Source organism: Gossypium hirsutum, chromosome A03 (assembly GCF_007990345.1).
Source record: "Gossypium hirsutum isolate 1008001.06 chromosome A03, Gossypium_hirsutum_v2.1, whole genome shotgun sequence".
Taxonomy (NCBI): domain Eukaryota; kingdom Viridiplantae; phylum Streptophyta; class Magnoliopsida; order Malvales; family Malvaceae; genus Gossypium; species Gossypium hirsutum.
Window position 1 is genome coordinate 8,666,084 of NC_053426.1, and position 11,112 is coordinate 8,677,195.

Below are 11,112 nucleotides of genomic sequence, written 5' to 3' on the forward strand. Positions count from 1 at the left end.
GGGCAGAAGAGTACTTTAAATAAATAAAATATTAAACTAAAAGTAGAATAATTTAAGTTAATAGTATTTGAAAAAGAATATGACATGATTTTCTTTTTGGAAATAAAACTTAAAAGTGTGTTAATTAAGAAAACAAATTAATTAAAATTTAAAGTATTGAACTTTAGAGACCAAGATTGTTGATGCTAAAAAAAAACAAAACCATGCGTATAAATAAATAAACAGTGCTTAAGCTGGACGAATGTTCTTCAAAATTCCATTAATTATCCAATTAATTAAAAAAGAAAAAGCTTTACATTTTTATACAACTACAAGATGGAAAGCAAAAATGATGAAAATTTAAATATAAATTATTATTATTAGGACATACACTGAAAAAAAATATAGCAACTTTCCCTTTAAATTTTGCATAAAATAAATTTAAAAATGGCTTCTTTTGTAGGCAATAATTCAATTCATTGTGAAAGATAAACACAAAAAATAAGTAATTTGCAGTTAAAAAAAAATTCAAGGTTCTAGCTCATACCAGTAGATACAATCCTATACAACATAGAGCAACAATGCAGCTTTGCAATCAGAATCTCTCATCGTTAGATTTCATATCTTCGTGAAAACCCGACAGGGATGAAGCTGGACCACTTAACCAAGGTGAATTCTCCAGAGACGGGGATGTTTCCGGCAGCTGAACGGTTGTCCCCACCACAGGATTCCCCGGCTGAATCTTTCCCGAAAACCTCTATAGGCAATAAAACCTTGGAAACCTCAAAAATGGTGACGGAGTTTTGGTCAAAAATTGTTTGGGTAACCTGTAACACCCCTTACTCGTATTCCGGCTCGGAACAGAGTATGAGGTATTACTAAGTTTTTTAAAAAAAATTTCGACAGCATTTCTGCTTAATTTTGCTTAAACCTCCTGCAAATTTAAATCACAATCCAATATATATATATCAACCAAACTCATTTATAATAATACTCACAATTTAACTATTAATGAACACCACATTTTAAATCAAACCAAAACATATATTTACATGATGATTCCATATTTCATAGGTCGTCTATACATGCCATAATTTTCCGGAACGATAGTAGCAAAATACCCCAAGTGTGAAGGATAGTGTGGATGATTGTCTGACTTCGTTCCAAATTTCCGAGTTGTCGGAAGTCACTATAATCAAGGGAAAAATAAAATCGAGTAAGCATATAGCTTAGTAAGTAAACACATGATAAATAAGTAATTACTCACATAACTACACCAAAATATAAACTTATTCATGAATAACTTCATTGTTTAGGCAATTTCCAGCAAACTGTTTTTCTGCGTCATAGTCGCTAATTTATTTTTATCCGGAGCTACAGGGCTCCAAATTGAGTTTCGTAAATTTTCCCTGAAACTAGACTCATATACCATTTCACCATAAAAATTTCAGAATTTTTTACCCAGCCAATTAGTACAGTTTATTCATTAAAACTTCCCCTGTTTCACTGCCCAACGGTTCTGACCCTTCCTCAAAAAAATTCACTTAACTCTCTGTACAAAATTTTAAAAATGGTTTCGCTTGTTTCTATTAAAAATAGAGTCAATAAGGAATCCAGGAATATAAATTTCACACCATAATTATTTTTTTACAATTTTTGGTGATTTTCCAAAGTTAGAACAGGGGATCCCGAAATCAATCCAGCCCTGTTTCAGTAAAATTCAGATATCTCCAAAAATACAACTCTTTTGCTTATTCTATTTATTTCATATGAAAATAGACACATTCAGCTTCAATTTCATATATTATTCAGCTTCCCATTCATTTTCCACCATTTATGGTGATTTTTCAAAGTTACCCATCTGCTGTTGTTCAACACAGTTTATAACTAAATCGTTCCTTTTTTCGTTTTTGATATTTTCTCCCATCTCATACATGGATCGATTTAGTATCCAACTCAATATTTGCCCCATAAAAATTTCCACCATATGGAAATATTCACCTTCCACACTTTTTCGTTGAGCACTCGGAATGTTAACCGTTATTGGTGGATCTCGCACTTAGCACCACCACTTAATCGGGGAATCAGCACTTAGCAACCCCTTGGGGGAATCAGCACATAGCAACCCCCTTTTTATTTCAGAGATACGGTGGATATCGCACTTAGCACCACCAATGAACTGGGGAATCAGCACTTAGCAACCCCTCGGGGGAATCAGCACATAGCAACCCCCTTTCACATTTCAAAGATACGGTGGATATCGCACATAGCACCACCAATGAATCGGGGAATCAGCACACAGCAACCCCTTTATGTACAACATACTTCGGCTTATTCCGAGTGTTCAACCCATAAATCATATATTGCAACCCTTTACCACCTTTCCCGATTTAACAACATTTTTAGGATATGGCCAAACATTTATTTTAATTCCAAATAAATCTCAACATATATCAATTAATGTCAAAATAATACATCAAGTCACGTGTTTACTTACCTCGGTGCAAAATATCGTAATATTGCACTTCACTCCACTATCTTTTCTTTTCCTCGTTTGAGATAATCTTCACGTCTTTCTTGATCTATAATAGCAAATTTAACTCATTTAATGTTCACATTCATTAAAATAATCCACCACCCAACTTTTTGAAAAATTACAATTTTGCCCCCAAACTTTTGCATAATTACACTTTTGTCCCCAAGCTCGGAAATTAAACTTCATCACTTATTCTTAGGTTTTATGACATGCTGAACATTTTTCCCTTCTATGGCAACATCAAATTCTCACTCTAACATACACTTATGAACAATAATTATTTTTACCGATTATGCCTATTTACCCGTTTTCGCTTAAAATCGCTTAGCAAAAGTTGTTTAACATAATTTATAGCTTCATATTCCACCATAAAACAGCAAAATAAACACATTTCACCTATGGGTATTTTTCCAAATATGAGCCCTAACACGAATTATTGCTAGAATAAGCTAAACCGAGTTACGAGGATTCCAAAAATGCGAAGAACATTAAAAACGGGGCTAGGATGCACTTACTATGAGCTTGAGAAAGCAAAGAAACCTTAGCTATGGCTTCCTTCAAATTTCGGCAGCAACTAATGAGGAAGATGATGATTTTTGTCATCTTTTTCCCATTTTATTTTTTTTATTACCAAATGACTAATATGCCCCCACTTAAAAAAATCTATTTCTCTCATTTCTTATGTCTATTTTTGTCCATCAACTAACTAATGGTCTAATTACCACATAAAGACCTCCAATTTAAAATTTCATATCAATTAGATACTTCTACATATAGAACTCAACTTTTGCACTATTTACAATTTAGTCCTTTTGACTAAATTGAGTGCCCAAACGTCGAAATTTTCGAACGAAATTTTTACGGAAATTTTCCGTGAAATTGTAGACCATAAAAATATAATAATAACCATATTTTCCCTCGTCGGATTTGTGGTCCCGAAACCACTATTCCGACTAGGCCCAAAATCGGGCTGTTACAACTCTCCCCCCTTAAGGATTTTCGTCCCCGAAAATCTTACCGGAAAAGAGATTTGGGTACTGTTTCCACATAATTTCCTCTGGTTCCCACGTAGCTTCCTCCATCCCATGTTTTTGCCACAGTACTTTTACTAAGGATACACTTTTATTCCTTAACTGCTTGACTTCCCGAGCCAAAATCTTTATTGGTTCTTCCTCATAAGTCATATCTGGTCTGACCTCAATCTCTGTAGGGGAAACTATATGTGAAGGATCCGAACGGTAACGTCGCAACATCGACACATGAAACACATTATGTATCTTTTCCAACTCCGGTGGTAAAGCTAACCGATATGCTACAGGGCCAACTCTCTCGGTAACTTCATATGGTCCAATAAATCGTGGACTTAGTTTGCCTTTACGACCAAATCTCAGAATCTTCTTCCATGGAGACACCTTCAAGAACACCTTATCACCTACTTGAAACTCAATTTCTTTTCTCTTTAAATCCGCATACGACTTTTGCCGATCTGAGGCAGCCTTTAAACAGTCACGAATTATTTTCACCTTTTCTTCAGTTTCTTTCACCAAGTCGACTCCATGAATCCGGTTCTCACCGAGCTCAGTCCAATATAAAGGAGTTCTACACTTACGCCCATATAATGCTTCATACGGTGCCATTCGTATACTTGACTGATAGCTATTGTTATAAGCAAATTCAACCAATGGTAGATATTTCTCCCAACTGCCTTTCAATTCTAAAATACAACACCGGAGCATATCTTCAAGAATTTGAATCACTCTTTCCGATTGCCCGTCAGTTTGCGGATGAAACGCAGTACTGAAATTCAATTTTGTACCCAAGGCTTCCTGCAACTTTATCCAAAACCTCGAAGTAAATCTCGGATCTCTATCCGATATAATAGATTTAGGCACCCCATGTAATCTCACTATTTCAGCAACATATAATTCTGCCAACCTGTCAAGTGAGTAATCAATGCGTATCGGAATAAAATGAGCCGACTTTGTCAATCTATCAACAATTACCCAAATAGCATCTTTCTTCTTTGGAGTTAAAGGCAATCCTGTCACAAAATCCATCGTAATACTATCCCACTTCCACTCTGGAATCGTTATCGGTTGAAGTAAACCCGATGGTACTTGATGCTCAGCCTTCACTTGTTGACAGATTAAACACTTTGATACAAATTCCGAGATATCCTTTTTCATGCCTGGCCACCAATACAACTTCTTCAAATCATTATACATTTTCACACTACCCGGATGAACTGACAAGTCACCACTATGTGCCTCACATAAAATGGCCTGAATTAACTCATCATTTCTTGGTACACATACTCTATCCCGGAACATCAAGCAATCATCTGAACCAATTTGAAAATCTGAGTCAACACCTGCTTCACACTGAGCTCTCTTGGCTTGCAATTTACTGTCATTCTTTTGAGATTCCCGAATTTGCTGAAGAAATAATGGTCTAGCTCTCAATTCAACCAACATTGAGCCATCATCAGATAAAGTTAACATCGTACCCATAGCTCTCAAAGCAAATAAAGATTTTCTGCTCAAGGCATCAGCAACCACATTAGCTTTCCCGGGGTGATAATCAATCACTAGCTCATAGTCTTTGATTAGCTCGAGCCATCTTCGTTGCCGCAAATTCAAATCTTTTTGGCTCATCAAATACTTCAAACTCTTATGATCAGTGAAGATTCGGCACTTTTCACCATACAAATAATGACGCCAAATTTTTAAAGCAAAAACAATAGCAGCCAATTCTAAATCATGCGTCGGATAATTCTTCTCATGCGGTTTCAATTGTCTCGAAGCATAAGCTATTACTTTGCCCTCTTGCATTAACACACACCCAAGACCATTCAACGATGCATCACTGTAAATTACAAACTCCTTCCCGGACTCAAGTTGCACCAACACTGGCGCCTCAGTCAATAATGCCTTCAACTTTTCAAAACTCTGTTGACATTTATTGGTCCATTCAAACTTGACATTCTTCTGCAGTAACTTAGTCATAGGAGAAGCAATCATCGAAAATCCCTTGACAAAGCGTCTGTAATACCCAGCTAAGCCCAGAAAGCTTCTAACTTCTGTCACATTCTTTGGTGGCTCCCAATCAACAATTGCTGAAATTTTGCTTGGATCAACCCGAATACCTTCACTTGAAACTATATGTCCCAAGAATCCAACCTCACGAAGCCAAAACTCACTTTTGCTGAATTTAGCATACAATTTCTTTTCTCTCAAAATCTGCAACACAGTTCTTAAATGTTCTGCATGCTCAGATTCATCCCGAGAATAGATTAAAATATCATCTATGAACACCACCACGAACTTATCCAAGTACGGCCGAAAAATTCGGTTCATCAAGTCCATAAAAATAGCTGGAGCATTTGTTAACCCAAAAGGCATTACCAGAAATTCATAGTGTCCATACCTTGTTCTAAAGGCGGTTTTCGGCACATCAGACTCTTTAACTCTTAACTGATAGTAACCAGACCTCAAATCAATCTTAGAAAACACTGTTGCCCCTTTTAATTGATCAAATAAATCATCAATTCTCGGCAAAGGATACTTGTTCTTTATAGTCACCTTGTTGAGCTGACGATAGTCAATACAAAGTCTCATAGAGCCGTCCTTTTTTTTCACAAATAACACAGGAGCACCCCAAGGAGAAAAACTCGGTCTCACAAATCCTTTATCTGTCAACTCTTGTAACTGAGCTTTTAATTCCTTCAACTCAGTCGGAGCCATTCGATACGGTGCAATAGAAATCGGTGCAGTACCAGGTAACAGATCAATAGAAAACTCAACTTCTCTAATCGGAGGTAACCCAGGCAATTCCTCTGGAAATACATCTGGAAATTCACAAACTACCGGCACTGATTCAAGCTTTGACCCAGTAATATCCGTGTTCAGCACATAAGCAAGATAAACTTCACATCCCTTTCTCAAGTATTTCTGAGCAGACATGTGCGAAATCACCATAGGCAACTTATTCGGCTCCTTTGTTTCAACCCGGAGAATTTCACCGTTTTCACAATTTAATTCAAGAATTTTCTGTCTACAATTTACCTTGGCATCATGCAATATCAACCAATCCATCCCCAAAATAATATCAAACTCATCAAATGGTAACAACATCAAATTAGCCGGGAAACAGTGACCTTGAATCATCAGGGGACAATTCTTGCAAACCTTATAGACTAAGACATATTTGCCTAAAGGATTTGATACTTTAACTACAAATTCAGTGTTTTCAACAGGCAATTTCTTACTAGACACCAAATTCATGCATATATATGAATGAGTAGAGCCAGGATCAATCAAAGCAATAACATTAATATCATGAAGAGAAAATGTACCAGTAATCACATCGGGAGATGAGGCATCCTCTCGAGCGCGTATAGCATAAGTCCTGGCAGGCGCTCTAGTTTCTGATCCTCCAGCTGCATCTTTTATCACACTCTTACCACTGGCTTTGCTTCCCACATTTCTCGGTGGTCTGCCTCTACTGACAACATCACCCGATCCAGCTCTTTGTAATCTTTCTTCTTCTATTCTCTCAGAGCAGTCTTTTACATAATGCTCTTGGGAACCACATTTGAAACAAGCTTGTTTAAATCCCCAACACTCACCAGTATGTCACCTGCCACACTGTTGACATTCAGGTCTGGTGTTTCCTACATTACCCACACTTGCCACTGAGGTAGCTCGAGTTGTAGTTCCGGAATATGACCTCCCTCGGTCTCTGCGTGAATACCCAACTGAACCAGTTGGTCGTGGATCCATCCCTTTAAACTTCTTCGGGTGAGATTGAAATGTTCTGCCCATTGACCTCTTCCTTACATCTCGAGCTTCCATCTCTGCCCTTCTCTTTTCTCTACTCAGCTCTTCAGCTTTGCAAGCACGATCAACTAATACCACAAATTCTTTTAACTCTAAAATTCCAACATGTAATCTGATGTCTTCATTTAGCCCCTCTTCAAATCTTTTACACATAATAGCCTCCGTAGGCACACATTCCTGGGCATATTTACTAAGCCGGACAAACTCCCGTTCATATTCTGCTACTGACATTCGGCCCTGTTTCAATCCGAGAAACTCTTTGCGCTTCTGATCAATAAACCGTTGGCTTACATATTTCTTTCTGAATTCTTCCTAAAAGAAGTCCCAAGTAACTCTTTCTTTTGGAACCACCGTTATTAATGTTTTCCACCAACGGTATGCCGAATCCTTCAATAAAGACACAGCACATTTCAAACATTCCTCAGGAGTACAAGATAATTCATCAAATACCTGGATAGTATTTTCAAGCCAAAACTCGGCTTTTTCCGGATCATCATCAACATTGGCCCTGAAATCTTCAGCCCCATGCTTTCGAATTCTATCAACGGGTGGTTTACTTGATCTCACCAATTCAGCACTTCGTGGAGCTACGGGGACCGGCGGAGGAATAGGAGGGGGTGGAGGAGGTGGAACATTCGGATTTACACGGACATATTCTGTATACCAATCACTCATCATTCGGAGGAAGGCTTCTCGAGCCTCATCCTGTCCATGTGTCTCATGTCTACTCTCTTCATGCGCGGTCCCTTGTGCGGGAACCGGCGTGTTACTTTCAACATCATCTGCCATACTTCGATTAGGATCCATTTACTATATAAAACAAAATTTTAAATTGTCTGAAATCATCACACTATCACAATATATTGATGGCATGTATAGACTGACTTTCACACATATTTTATTGGTCCGAGAACCGACTAAACCGTAGCTCTGATACCACTAAAATGTAACACCCCTTACTCGTATTCCGGCTCGGAACAGAGTATGAGGTATTACTAAGTTTTTTTAAAAAAATTTCGACAGCATTTCTGCTTAATTTTGCTTAAACCTCCTGCAAATTTAAATCACAATCCAATATATATATATCAACCAAACTCATTTATAATAATACTCACAATTTAACTATTAATGAACACCACATTTTAAATCAAACCATAACATATATTTACATGATGATTCCATATTTCATAGGTCGTCTATACATGCCATAATTTTCCGGAACGATAGTAGCAAAATACCCCAAGTGTGAAGGATAGTGTGGATGATTGTCTGACTTCGTTCCAAATTTCCGAGTTGTCGGAAGTCACTATAATCAAGGGAAAAATAAAATCGAGTAAGCATATAGCTTAGTAAGTAAACACATGATAAATAAGTAATTACTCACATAACTACACCAAAATATAAACTTATTCATGAATAACTTCATTGTTTAGGCAATTTCCAGCAAACTGTTTTTCTGCATCATAGTCGCTAATTTATTTTTATCCGGAGCTACAGGGCTCCAAATTGAGTTTTGTAAATTTTCCCTGAAACTAGACTCATATACCATTTCACCATAAAAATTTCAGAATTTTTTACCCAGCCAATTAGTACAGTTTATTCATTAAAACTTCCCCTGTTTCACTGCCCAACGGTTCTGACCCTTCCTCAAAAAAATTCACTTAACTCTCTGTACAAAATTTTAAAAATGGTTTCGCTTGTTTCTATTAAAAATAGAGTCAATAAGGAATCCAGGAATATAAATTTCACACCATAATTATTTTTGTACAATTTTTGGTGATTTTCCAAAGTTAGAACAGGGGATCCCGAAATCAATCCAGCCCTGTTTCAGTAAAATTCAGATATCTCCAAAAATACAACTCTTTTGCTTATTCTATTTATTTCATATGAAAATAGACACATTCAGCTTCAATTTCATATATTATTCAGCTTCCCATTCATTTTCCACCATTTATGGTGATTTTTCAAAGTTACCCATCTGCTGTTGTTCAACACAGTTTATAACTAAATCGTTCCTTTTTTCGTTTTTGATATTTTCTCCCATCTCATACATGGATCGATTTAGTATCCAACTCAATATTTGCCCCATAAAAATTTCCACCATATGGAAATATTCACCTTCCACACTTTTTCGTTGAGCACTCGGAATGTTAACCGTTATTGGTGGATCTCGCACTTAGCACCACCACTTAATCGGGGAATCAGCACTTAGCAACCCCTTGGGGGAATCAGCACATAGCAACCCCCTTTTTATTTCAGAGATACGGTGGATATCGCACTTAGCACCACCAATGAACTGGGGAATCAGCACTTAGCAACCCCTCGGGGGAATCAGCACATAGCAACCCCCTTTCACATTTCAAAGATACGGTGGATATCGCACATAGCACCACCAATGAATCGGGGAATCAGCACACAGCAACCCCTTTATGTACAACATACTTCGGCTTATTCCGAGTGTTCAACCCATAAATCATATATTGCAACCCTTTACCACCTTTCCCGATTTAACAACATTTTTAGGATATGGCCAAACATTTATTTTAATTCCAAATAAATCTCAACATATATCAATTAATGTCAAAATAATACATCAAGTCACGTGTTTACTTACCTCGGTGCAAAATATCGTAATATTGCACTTCACTCCACTATCTTTTCTTTTCCTCGTTTGAGATAATCTTCACGTCTTTCTTGATCTATAATAGCAAATTTAACTCATTTAATGTTCACATTCATTAAAATAATCCACCACCCAACTTTTTGAAAAATTACAATTTTGCCCCCAAACTTTTGTATAATTACACTTTTGTCCCCAAGCTCGGAAATTAAACTTCATCACTTATTCTTAGGTTTTATGACATTCTGAACATTTTTCCCTTCTATGGCAACATCAAATTCTCACTCTAACATACACTTATGAACAATAATTATTTTTACCGATTATGCCTATTTACCCGTTTTCGCTTAAAATCGCTTAGCAAAAGTTGTTTAACATAATTTATAGCTTCATATTCCACCATAAAACAGCAAAATAAACACATTTCACCTATGGGTATTTTTCCAAATATGAGCCCTAACACGAATTATTGCTAGAATAAGCTAAACCGAGTTACGAGGATTCCAAAAATGCGAAGAACATTAAAAACGGGGCTAGGATGCACTTACTATGAGCTTGAGAAAGCAAAGAAACCTTAGCTATGGCTTCCTTCAAATTTCGGCAGCAACTAATGAGGAAGATGATGATTTTTGTCATCTTTTTCCCATTTTATTTTTTTTATTACCAAATGACTAATATGCCCCCACTTAAAAAAAATCTATTTCTCTCATTTCTTATGTCTATTTTTGTCCATCAACTAACTAATGGTCTAATTACCACATAAAGACCTCCAATTTAAAATTTCATATCAATTAGATACTTCTACATATAGAACTCAACTTTTGCACTATTTACAATTTAGTCCTTTTGACTAAATTGAGTGCCCAAACGTCGAAATTTTCGAATGAAATTTTTACGAAAATTTTCCGTGAAATTGTAGACCATAAAAATATAATAATAACCATATTTTCCCTCGTCGGATTTGTGGTCCCGAAACCACTATTCCGACTAGGCCCAAAATCGGGCTGTTACATAACCGACACTTGAACGATCCCGGTATCGATCGCAACGAATCCGTTGTGAAGCTGCTTGCATTGCTATCCTCCGTCACCAGTGTGGGTTGAACAAGGTTCATGATCAACTCGAGCGAACCCAAAGGA

The 11,112-nt window shown here is 36.8% G+C and overlaps 1 pseudogene; it reads right to left on the minus strand.

Annotated features, from left to right (window-relative positions):
- Positions 1 to 422: 422 nt before the first annotated feature.
- The window catches only part of LOC107887557 (fasciclin-like arabinogalactan protein 4), a 16,058-nt pseudogene continuing 5,368 nt past the window's right edge, over positions 423 to 11,112 (minus strand).